Raw genomic sequence first — 13,049 nt, forward strand, 5'->3', positions numbered from 1 at the left:
ACTCATGTTGGTTGCATATCCCCCTACATTACAATGAAAAGACGGTGCAGGGTGCTTGCAGCCGTAAGCTCGGGTCTTCTACAGTATTAGCTAACACTGGCGTCACACAATGCCTATTAATTTTGAGGTCGAGCCCGAGCACTCGCCGTACCCCAAGTCGGCCTCAGTGTTTCATTGAACAGCGTTACCGACACAGCCCCGCATCTACAGGGACCCATTTAGCCGTGAAAGAGGTTCCCGGTGCAGCGGGACGTATGTGTACATCGCCCCATATTCAGTGATCCAAACTGGTCAGATGTTGCGCTTCGGACCCTCTTCCTTCCGCACAGCAGCCCGATGTGCAATCCATTGGGTCATGGGTAGTAGGTTAATTACGCAGGGCGTTGGAAAAGCAGCTAGATACAAACATAAATACATTCAATCATAGCGTCCGGAAAGTGCGCGAAGTACCCTAATCATGCTAACGCCTGAACAATAACGATTCGAAGTAGTTTGAGCGTAAACAGGATTAATATATTTTAAAATGATATATGCTCATTGATCCTAGCAATTATTGCACGGAAACAGCAGTAATTTATCTTCTACAAAAGCCTGATGACACGTCTCTGCTGCTCGCAAACAAGCTCGAGCGCGTTCACAAACACGCACACCGCGGCCACAATAACTAAAGGAGAGAAAATGTCGTGGAGTACTAACGTCCATATAAAAACGGATTACCAGCGATGCTGTGTAGCTTGCATACACGTGCTGCATAAATTCTGAAATCAAATATTTTTTAGTGCGGCACTACACTACGCTAATACAAGCACCACCACCATCGCCGCACCTCCCATGCATATGCCGCAACCCCTACTGCCTCCACACCGGCACCTCCAAAGCGCATTACGTTATAACCACACAAGCCAAAGCAACGTGCACAGGCAGCGTCGGCACACTCTTTCTCCCACTCCTTATTCGTCAAACAGGATTGTCACAAATAAACCATAAACCATACGAAGGCAGATTTGCTGCATGAAGTGCACTTCCTTATATATATATATATATATATATATATATTAGGAAGTCATATATATACGAGGGGAAGTAAAAAGATAAAGGGACTTTTGAGAAAACGCACATTTGTTATAATGATAACAAACTGAAACATACAATATTTTTCTACATAACCTCCTTGTACTTAACGCACTTTGACCTACTTTTCGCAAGTTTTCTGGTTGCACCTGCAACAAATTTATCCCCGCATCAATAAGTTCTGCATCGGTTGCAAACCTTCCCCTGAGCGCTTCCTTCATTCGTCCAAACATATGAAAATGGCTTGGAGCCAGGTCTGCACTGTATGGCGGGTGTTCCAGCAATTCGAATCCCAACTCCTTTATTGTTCCGGCCATCCATTTGGCAGTATTTGGCCGAGCGTTATGTTGCTGCAGGATGACACCTTTTCGCAGAATTCCACGACGTTTCGATTTGATTGCAGGTTTCAGTTTAGTTCGGAACACATCACAATAGTTCTCACTGTTCACAGTTTCGCCTCTTGGGCTGAAATAAAAGGCAACCATACCTTCCATGTCCTAGAATAGTGTTAGCATCTTTGAAAATTAAAAAAAAGATGCTTAAACATTGATAAAAGCGATGTACTAGTTTTTTTCCTGTGACGAATAAATTTAATACCACTGATAAAAAAACTAACTAAACTAACTAAATTACAGTTGGCTATAATTTAAAGCGGTGACCGACATCACAATGTGTGTAAGAATTGGCAGTGCTCTCTTTCTATTCATAATTTTTGCGTACTATAAGCCTTGCGGGCTCATACAGGAGGTGCGTACTAGTAATGCACGGAATTGGTACAACAACAGTGTGAGCCCATAGAAAAATAGTATATAATTTATAAATAGTGCAAACTATTATTGCTAATTACGCCAACAGGTCGTGGAATAAGATATGTGGAAATCGAGCAATCTATTAACCCGATCTTTTCAATCAAACCGCCATTCAATAAATATTTAGACTTCGTGCATATACGCATCCCCATTAGACGAATTTGCCATTTAGCGCGGTATTCCACAATTCTATCTCTTTGGTAAAGAGAGAATTGCATGAAGTGTAACACCATGCGAAAAAGGGCCGAATGCTGTTGTCGCGGTTGTTTCTACCAGAACTTTTGTAACGTTGCATCAGATAGTACTCTAAATTTTATGCTGCCGTGATTATGTAATAAGATAAGCATCATTGCAACAATATCACACTGAAGGAACAAAATCGTGATGCAGGCCTGGGCGCGTAAAGCGGTTGCACTGTTCTAACGTAAGTACTTACTCTACAAATACCCGAGTGTTTTGTTACCACTTTTCTATAAGATATGCTTGGCTAGCATGCCAAAGTCACTTGCATGTTGAAGAATAGGCCTTTATAAATTTTTGTAAGGCGTGTTTTTTTCACCTGTAGTGGCGCCATTCTTCATTTGCATCGCAAAAATTGTAATTGCTTCAGTGCCTCAGTGCTTGTAGTCTCAATAGGGTCGACCCATATTAGATTCTGTGTAATTGGGACGAACGCATATTTTAGTTGAGGCACTCATGTAATATTGATGCCTGATAATTGCTACTATATAAGAAATGCTTCTATTTCTTGTTACCCTGAAACACTTTGTTTTCTTGCCGTTTATAGCCGCATCCCAAGCCAAACACCACTAAGCAATTTTTGAATAATAAATTTAGCCTTTGCTGGTCCTCAACGCCGCACGTGGCTGTAGATCACGCACTCACCGGAGAATAATCTCAGTATGAGGTCTGGATGTACACATCATTAAACCATTAACATCGATCAGGAATAATAAAGGTGCCAAAACAGATACCTGTGGTGCATATGACGAAAATTGTAAAATGCTTAGAATCAACCTTGTTCATTGATATATAATACAATCTATTGGACAAACCCCTTTGAATCTACGTGATTATCTAGTGATAAATGTCTATTGTTTTCAGCTTTTGGCTAGCCTTGAAATATGACACATGATTTAAAGGCATGCTTTTGCCACGGCCAAGCCAATTACCATGGTTAAACCATGCCTGATTTGAAGCGACGATATTACAGCTTATATACCTTTCAGAAATCTCCGTTGTCAGCTATAAAGGAAGTCATCTTCGATGGATCCTATGATTGTTTCATTGAGGACGTGTTTTAATATCTAACAACGACAGCTAGTTAAGGATGTGGGCTGATAAGCACCATTGTGTTGCCGTTTTTCTGAATATGTATCACTTTTAGCCGTAACCAATCCACAGCAGGAGCACCTATATCAAGTGATACTGCGAAAATGGCAAGCAAGGATGGCAAAATCTGTCCTACGTGTCATTTGAGAAACTGGTTTGAAATGTTGACAAGGCTAGAATAATTTTTTACGTCAATAAGTAATGGCAACTTCAACATGCCCTGTGGCCCTTCAACAACATGCCCTTCCACAGCTGCGGAGGGGCATTAAGGTGCATGGTGCTGAAAAGCCAATATATGTTGTGGACGTACGGGTGCATACAGAGCGGAAATAAATGCGACTTCAACGAATTCACAATGGTACGCGCCTCTTATACTACATGTTTTACCATCTTTAGCTTCAATACTTGACTATCTTGTCTTCAGAGGTATCGCCAGAATTTCTGTGGCTGATGGCATTTAAAATTTGGCAGTGTGTAGAAAAAATATCTTTGGCAAAGTTAACCTCTGCCGTTTAATTACAGGGAAGTTCACTTATTCTTGTGGAACTTCTTTTGCGTCTATGCGAATTAAATTTTAGTATAATATAGCATACTTGCCGGGCTCCTATTCTTGAAGCTAGCTAGTGCGGAGTACTCAAAATGCGACAACTTTTCAGGAGTCTTCAGACTGGTAGCACTGAAATATTTGCCCCGAAAGTCGCGAGCGAATGCTTTAGTGTTTCAAATAACGGTTACCCTCAATCTTTGGTAGGTATTGCGGAAGAGCTTCCTGTGAAACAAACACTTATTTCCTCACTAATTTTTGGGAAGCATATATCAGAATTGGTGCCCTTATCAGCAAATTTACAAAGAACTCCTTTTGTACAGTAACTACAAGGTCTGTCGCTTTTCTCAGTTTTGACGTACTAGTTCTGGGGAAACACGCAAGGTGCAGAGAAGTAATTAATAAAGGGAAAATCAGACATCCACCCGTTCGTAGCAACTGCTACAAAGGAAACGCATACGGGTTCCTCGAAAGAAGAGCCTCACAGTTGAAGAAAAATTCGTCCTGGTTCGGGATTCGAACCCGTGGCCACCGCCTTTCCGGAGCAGCCGCTTTACCATCTGAGCTAACCAGGCGGCTAGCAGATGTCAGGGCGAAGTCGAATTTGCCGACAAAACCAAGCAAAGGCAAGTGTTTGATGTAGTAGTTCTGCGATAACCCGCAAGGTGGAGAGAAGTAATTAATAAAGGGTCAATAATAAAGTAATAATAAATAAATTTATCAAAGAGGGAGTGAGGCAGGGGCACCCTTTATTCCCGCTGCTGCTTATGATGTACATAGGGAGGATGGAGAGGGCGCTAGAAAGAAGTAACATCGGGTGTAATCTCTCATACAAATAGGCGGGTACAGTAATAGAGCAGCAGCTCCCAGGTTTATCTCATGCGGACGATATTGTGTTCCTAGCTAACAAGCAAAGTGATTTGCAACGTCTCGCTAATATCTGTGGGCAGGAAGGCAACAATTCAGGTTTGAAATTTAGTGTTAGAAAATCAGGTGTTATGGAATTCACTGAAAACAGTGAACAGACAGTGGAGATACAGGGCCAGGAAATACCTCGGGTGACAGAATATAAATATCTTGGTATATGGATAAACGAAGGCAATAGATATATGGAAACACTGGAAAAAACAATAGCAGTGAAGGGGAAGAGAAATGCAGCCATAATGAAGCACAGAGCGCTATGGGTATACAAAAGGTACGAGGTGCTCCGAGGTATGTGGAAAGGTGCAATGGTTCCAGGACTTACTTTTGGAAATTTGGTTGTTTGCTTTAAATCAGGGCTACAAACTGGACTCGGCGGGAAGCAAAGGTCAGTGGGTCACCTCGCATTGGGCGCGCACAGGAAGACTACAAATGAAGCTGTGCAGGACGATATGGGCTGGACTAGTGTTGAAGTGAGGGAAGCTCGCAGTGAAATTGAGTATGAAGAACGGCTGAGGAATATGGAAGAAGGTAAATGGGTTGGGAGAGTGTTCAGGTACATGTACAGGAAAAACATTGATTCACAGTGGAGGGAAAGCTAGCGAGACTAGGAAGCATGCTTTATTAGAATGGGAAGACGTCTATCCAGCGGTCGATTTAGGCGCCACTGGCCTCCTTGAAGCACTTGGGTTCAGCGAGAGAAGGGGAAAAGTACACGTGTCCGCAATAGGCATTAGTAAGACGCAATCTGAGGATTGGTGGAAGAAAAGTAGGGAAACGACACAAAACGGAGATGTACAAAAGCACAGTTCGAGATAGGGGATCAGAAAATTTGGGTGGGGTAGTTCATAGTGTTTTTTTTCTCTTTTTTATTGTTTAACCTAGGTAGGAGATTAGGTAGTATAATAGCAACAGCTTGGTGACGCAACCCACCGCCCCGTTCCAAATGGGACGCTCATAACATCCATTCATCCATCCATCCAGGGAAAATCAGACATCCACCCGTTCGTAGCAACTGCTACAAAGGAAACCCATACGGGTTTCTCGAAAGAAAAGCCTCACAGTTGAAGAAAAATTCGTCGTGGTCCGAGACTCGAAGCCGGGATCACCGCCTTTCCGGGGCAGCCACTCTACCATCTGCGCTAACCAGGCGGCTAGCAGATGGAAGGGCGAACCAGAACATATTTTACTTCAACTGTGAGGCTTTTCTTTTGAGGAACCCGTATTGACTTCCTTTGTAGCAGTTACTACGAATGGGTGGATGTCTGATTCTCCCTTTATTAATTACTTCTCTCCACCTTGCGGGTTTCCGTGGAACTACTACGTCAAAAAATTACCTTTACTTCGTGTTATGGATAAATTCGACTTCGCCCTGCCATCTGCTAGCGGCCTGGTTAGCTAAGATGGCAGAGCGTCAGCCCGGGAAAGGCGCTGGTCCCGGGTTCGAGTCCCGGACCAGGACGAATTTTTCTTCAACTGTGAGGCTTTTCTTTCGAAGAAACCGTATTGGCTTCCTTTGTAGCAGTTGCTACGAACGGGTGGACGTGTGATTTTCCCTTTATTATTTCTCTCAGTTTTCGTCAGTCGAACCTCTAGCAATATTTTGCAGTATATAGATTTAAAAGAGTCAGTCGCCGCTGAAGCACTCAGTAAAAATGTCAAAATTCAAACAGACATGAATGTATCCTATGAATGTCAAACAATGCGACAGTCAATGATGCATTTCTGAGGAAGGTTATATCATGTTGCTGTAGTGATGACAATGGAACATTCAGAACACCGATAGTTTGGCGCTTCTGACAAGTACACGAAATCTCCCAGCTTTTGACAGTCGGTGAATAAGGGAAGGATCAGGCAGAAACCGCTTCCACAAAAGACTCTACTATAATTTCTGCAGTTTGCCATGTACCATTGCAAACCTTTATAAAAACAAAACCTTTCTTAGAAAGTATTGCTTTGTTCTTACAGAAAATTAGAACATGCCTTAAGGCATTTCCCTCACTATTAAGCCTTCACAGGCATAACTGCGTGTAAATGTTTTTTCAACATTATTCCAAACAGCATAATATGTTTTGCATTCACGAGACTAATTTATTGCATTCGAACTTATCAGCACAAGCTTGAAAAAAATGTAGAAGAAACCTTGCTTACTGTAACAGGAGTGTCATGAAGAAAATCTAAGAAGCAAAATTAACGAATGAAATTGTTCGCTTCGTTAGCAAACATTAAGCTAATGAAGCAAGTGAGTGCCCTAGGCATGTCTGCATTTTGCGGTATCCCAAAACAATCATCAGTTTTGTAACATATGCCTCCAAAGGAATTTCCAGAATTTTCAGCCTGCACAATTTCTTAGCATGGCAGTCAATTTACGAGAAAAATATTGCACGCACTGCTGTGCAAAGTTATCTTGTGAAACAGTGATGCCTCTACTATTCGCGCATAGAAATTACCTTGACACTAGTAGTTCAAGGAATGCGCGTAATTTTTCAGTTCAAAACAGGGTATGACTTGGGAATAATCTGGAAGCTGAAAAAAATTGCTTCAACCAGAACTAAACCAAAACTTTTCAATTTTTTTTCACTCTGGAGCTAAACGTACAAGAATAAGTAACGGAATTAAGTTCTCTCTAGCTAACCTAGCTGGCGCCCTTCATTCATGGAATTCCCGCTCTTCTGGAGATCTATAACGTAAAACTATAACGCAAAACTGTCACATTTGCGTAGCCGCCGCCGTAAGCATCGCGCCGTGAGCGCACCGTTGCTACAACAGCCTAATCGTACGCCCTTTTATTCTATAGGAAGTCAATTTGCTTTCAAAACGAATAGCATTGCCTAGATTGAGCAGGTTTCCATTCATAATTGGCTCAAGTGAGTGACTCGTAACACTTAATTGGAGAGGGTATAGATGGGGCCCAGCCAGCACTGAATATAGACAACCGATTGAAGAGGGTAGTGCTGGTGTCTACGATTGGTCCACTTTCCCTTACTTTGCTGGACGTGGCTGGTCGAAAATCGTGGGGGCCTGCTACGGTAGGTTAAGAATGTCGTGCGAACGGATCCTCAGCAGAGAAGCGGTGGCGGAGCGATGTCGTAAACGTGCCGAAAGTGCTCGAAAACGTTACATGTCCCCGCAGAAAGGTTTAATGTACGTAAATAAACCCATGCTCTCGGGAAGGTGAGAGTAGCCAGTGCTTGAACGATCGCAGGCAGCCTTCTTTTATTCCTTTCGGAACGGAGTAGCCTGCGGCTGTTAAGAAAAAAATTCAGCTTTGTTCGGCATAGTAATGCGTCTTTAACGCATAGACTCCACTTTGACGCCGTGAGTTCTCGTGGTTTTGTGACGTCGCGTGACAGGAAAGTGAAGTGAAAAACTTCTGACCAATAGCCAAGTGGTAATGGTGAAAAGGCGTCGAATGATAAATAACTATTTTCCTTTTGTTGGCTGCAATCATACATAATCATTGTGTACATGTCATATGATATTGAAAGCTATCGCGATTTTTCTGACGTCGCGTGACAGACAGAAGTGGGGATGATCCAAAAAGAGGTATTGACCAATCGCGGAGGGCTGATTGAAGAATTGGAATATAAATGTTTGAAATAGCTTCAAGTTATAGAGCCCCTGGTTTAGTTATGCAAACTTATTTGTAATTAGGTACAATCGTCTATTTATCCCGCCGCCATTGTTTAGCAGCTGCTGAACTGCGCTCGAGATTACGAGATAAATCCCGGCCGCGGCGGTCCTATACGACGTGGAGAACATGGGCTCATTTTCTGACGTTGATCCTCGAAGAGCGATCTCTGGAAATGTCTCCTCCACTATAACAAGTCTTCCCTTTAAAAAAATTGTCGCAGGCCTGCGCAACATACTCAGAACAATAAGAGCACAAAGTGCAGAAGAGGGTCTATATGACCTTCAGTTGCGGCACTATGCATTACCAGGTATTTCGCGTCAAAATCTCTTCGCGTCGTTTTTACTAGAACAATCTGAGCAGTCCACCCGGTATCAATGGAGAGCTGCTGCCTTTGCTGCGGCTTGCCCTGCTATCTCGACAGCGGTCTACTGAGCTCCATGTTGCCTGGTATCCACCATGGCCGTAGCTCTACGATCGGCTCCTTCAGCAACGGTTTGTACATTGACAGGAGGCAAGATATCACGTATGGAACAGTAAACACAGGTATCCATCTACGTGACGCACATGTCACATAGATGCCCCTGGACACCCCTTGGCCCGTGGCATAGTACGTTGCTGTTGAATAAGAAGATGGTGATAATTATTGTTTATTGGCATTCCCTTCGCAATGGGGTGGTGACAAATAATCACCTAGTCTGTCTGAGTTAAGCAGGTCTCGCTACATTCAGCATGGAACTGCTATATGCAACTGCTACATGTCCGGGCACCTTTTAGAGGAGCTGCAGTGCAAAGTCTGTACGCATCAACGTGAGACGGCGCGCATGTCACATCCGGTGCCAAATGGGGAAGGTACGATGCTAATGATCGTGGTGATGATTTGTTGTTCTTCCCTTTGAAAACCGACCTTGGCGAACAGTTATCTAACCTGATTGAATTAATCTGTCGTGGCGTACATATATTTTATTAGTTCAGTATTTATTCATCTCCATAATCTTGTTTTTCTTGCTCAACGCATTGTACAGCTACCTATGCAAATGCTACATGATTTCACCTGGTGTAACAATATTCCATGGCAATGCAAAGGGCGCTTGTAGAGACACCACGAGGCGCAAATTTTACATCGCAAGGCAAGTGGCACGATACATTTTTCATAAGAGGACGCTGATTTAGTAGCACCGCCTTTGAGAAGGGGTGATGACACAGTCACCTAGCCAGCTGGATTCGAAAAGTGGCACGATACGATGCTAATCATGGTGATGATGAATCCCACGCAGCGTGCCCAGGTTTGAGCCCCGCCCCGAAACAGGGTAGTTTCTTTTCTCATTCGTGACGATAGCTTCCTTGGAGACTGGTAACCAGCGGCGGAGGCAGCGGACGCCATCACTAACCGAAACGGCTATTGGAATGAACCTATAGCAGTTTACGCTGTAAAAAGTGCCAGCGTTACAAGTACATGTGGCAGCGTGCCCGTCTTTGCTCGCCTTGAACAAACTTCAGCCGCTCGTCTGTGTCCCTGCCACATAGGATCCGGGAGGCGAATTCATAAAGCGTGCAAACTGAGTACTTGAATATCTCAGTGCATGAAACTTCGTGCAGACTGAGTGCTTTGGACCCTCGGGTTTCCACTTCCACCGTATTCTGACACATATCAAGGAATGTGACATGTGCCCCGCGTAGCCTCGCTACCTGTGTTACCTCTTCGCACCGTGGTATGGTGCCTCCTCGCAAAGTACTAGTGCTAACAGCTGCTCAAGAAGCGACTTGTAGAGCTACACGCACGGCTTCAAGAAGCAAACGTCAGGCCCAGCAGACCACTGTGCTGGTTCTGGTTATGGGTTCTGCCACAAGCCTCAAGTCGCCGTCAATGCTGGGCGGATAGTTTAGTTCGGTTTGCAGAAAATGACGCGAAAAGACTTCGCCGGGAAGACCCTCTAGTTCGTGCTGCTGAAAGTGCACCTATACTTCCGAAATAACTATCTACAGCTAGTGCAAGAAGCGTTCCGAAGGACATGTGAGTGCCCCGCGTAGCCTCGCTACCTGTGTTACCTCTTCGCACCGTGGTATGGCGCCTCCTCGCGAGGTACTGCTGAAAAAGCGACTTGTAGAGCTACACGCACGGCTTGAAGAAGCAAACGTTAGGCTCAGCAGACCACTGTGCTGGTTATGGGTTCTACCACAAGCCGCAAGTCGCCGTCAATGCTGGGAGGATAGTTTAGTTCGGTTTCAAGAAAATGACGCGAAAGGACTTCTCCGGGAAGAACCTCTAGTGCGTGCTGTTGAAAGTGCACCTAAACTACGGAAATAACTATCTACACCTGGTGCAAGAAGCGTACCGAGGCTCCCATGACTTACTTGCGGCGTAAGCTAGAAAACGTTCCAGGCCAGTCAATCTCAATTTTCCCGTTGCAATGTCTGTATTTCAGGACACCCTGCCATCAATGACAACGCCCAAAAGCCTAAACGGAACGTTCTTTACGTGCACAGATTATTAATGTAAGCGTCTTATATATGCATGTGTAATACCACACCTCTATTACACAGAGTCTCTTATTTAAACACTACTGTATTTTACCTATATTTGTTGATTTTAATGTGTTCGTATTCTTAGCGAATTATGGGCGCTTTCCAATGGCTATGAATAAAGGGAAAATCAGACATCCACCCGTTCGTAGCAATTGCTACAAAGGAAACCCATACGGGTTCCTCGAAAGAAAGGCCTCATAGTTGAAGAAAAATTCGTCCTGGTCCGGGACTCGAACCCGGGACCACCGCCTTTTTGGGGCAGCCGCTCCACCATCTGAGCTAACCAGGCGGCTAGCAGATGACAGGGCGAAGTCGAATTTGTCCACAACACGAAGCAAAGGCAAGAGTTTGACGTAGTAGTTCTGCGGAAACCCGCAAGGTGGAGAGAAGTAAGGAATAAAGGGAAAATCAGACATCCACCCGTTCGTAACAATTGCTACAAAGGAAACCCATACGGGTTCCTCGAAAGAAAGGCCTCATAGCTGAAGAAAAATTCGTCCTGGTCCGGGACTCGAACCCGTGACCACCGCCTTTCCGGGGCAGCCGCTCCACCATCTGAGCTAACCAGGCCGCTAGCAGATGGCAGGGCGAAGTCGAATTTGTCGACAACACCCTTTTTTCATTACTTCTCTCCACCTAGCGGGTTTCCGCAGAACTACTACGTCCAATGGCTATGTGTTTATTTGTTTATCTATGTTTGTATCTGTGCTTGTTTGTTTCTAACCGTTTCCCGCCTACCTTGGTTGCTAGGTAATCCGTGGGCAAATGAGTAGCGCATCGGACTGCTGTGCTGAGGTGAGAGGTTTTCAAATCAACCATCTCACAGGCTTCGGAAATGTGTACATGAATTTCGCTGTTCAGCAGACCTTTTTCTCGCCTACATAGGTCACTGTAAGATGCGAAGCTAGGTACATACCACTGTTCGAAGAAACAATGACAACACATTAGAGCACTGCGCATATGCCACTCGGTCTTTGCTTGTCTTCAATGAATCCATTTGAGGTCAGCACAGGTGACTCGGTGTGTGGAATTAGGTGTGTGCTGCTGTTCAAGGAACGTCTGTGACGCCTTCTTGACAACTGATTATGCGCCGCAGGGAATGTCTCTATCTACAATGACAATAAGAGCCTTTAATTTTTTCCGATGGTGAGCGCAGTTGAAGATGTTCCTATGGGTGAGCAGCGCAACCCGGACGAAATACAAGAGGAAGTAGCGGTACAAGCGCAGGCTAACAACTGGTTTATTTTTGAACTAGGGATTAAAATATACAGAAAATGTAAACACACGTAAATTGACGTATATAAGGGTGAAAGGGTGGTAGTCTATCTTGCCATCGAAAACCAAAATTACTTTGCGCAAGTGGGACGCTGCCTTGACATCCGCCTTAGAGAGCACCAAGGTGTGATCGGGCATGCAACAGGTTCGAATCTGGCCGCACATTGTAGAGATTGCTTATGCAAACCTATGTTCGAACAAAAGGAAATATTGTATAAAATATGAATCAAATCAACCGCGAGTTTGTGGTAGCCTACTTCATGCATGTAAACTCAGGCGCATACGTCAGCAAGACTTCTGTCACTCTGCAGGATAAAGAAATTGAATTTTTGAATGCCAAGATCGGCTAATCTCCTTTCACCCTTGTAAGTGTCACTTTACACGTGTTTATATTTTATGTATATTTTAGTCCCTTGTGTGAGCAAAATAAACCACTTGTTAGTCTGCGCTCGCATCGTTTACTTCCTCTTGTATTTCGTCCAGGTTGCGCTGCCCACCCATAGGAACATGTTCAATCACCAACTCGCCCAGCTTGCCGTGTTAATTCAGTGGAGTGGAAGCTACGTCAAAAGGGTCCCTCATAGACAGCAACCCGACGCATTAGCAGGCTGCGCCACAAGTTTACTGCCTATGTGCCGCGTTTCGAACTTCTTTCACGGCAACACTTCAGCGAGTTGAGGCATGAATGCACTGCGTATGCAACACTTTTCTAAGTCCGTCTCGCAAAACATGTCACTCAGTATGCGCCACTGTGTGTGCTGAAAGCGAGGGAACAATTCTGAACGTTTTCAGGCACCGGCATGGCGCGCTTCTCGTTTCGGAGGCCAAGCAGAGAGTTCTCTTCAGCGCCACTAGATGGCGCAGAGTGCCCCGAAATTATCGCAAGAGGAAGGGCGTTGCTCGATGACGCGTTTCTCCGTGTTAGCTCACACCGGCTTTT

Source organism: Dermacentor variabilis, chromosome 7 (assembly GCF_050947875.1).
Source record: "Dermacentor variabilis isolate Ectoservices chromosome 7, ASM5094787v1, whole genome shotgun sequence".
Lineage (NCBI taxonomy): Eukaryota > Metazoa > Arthropoda > Arachnida > Ixodida > Ixodidae > Dermacentor > Dermacentor variabilis.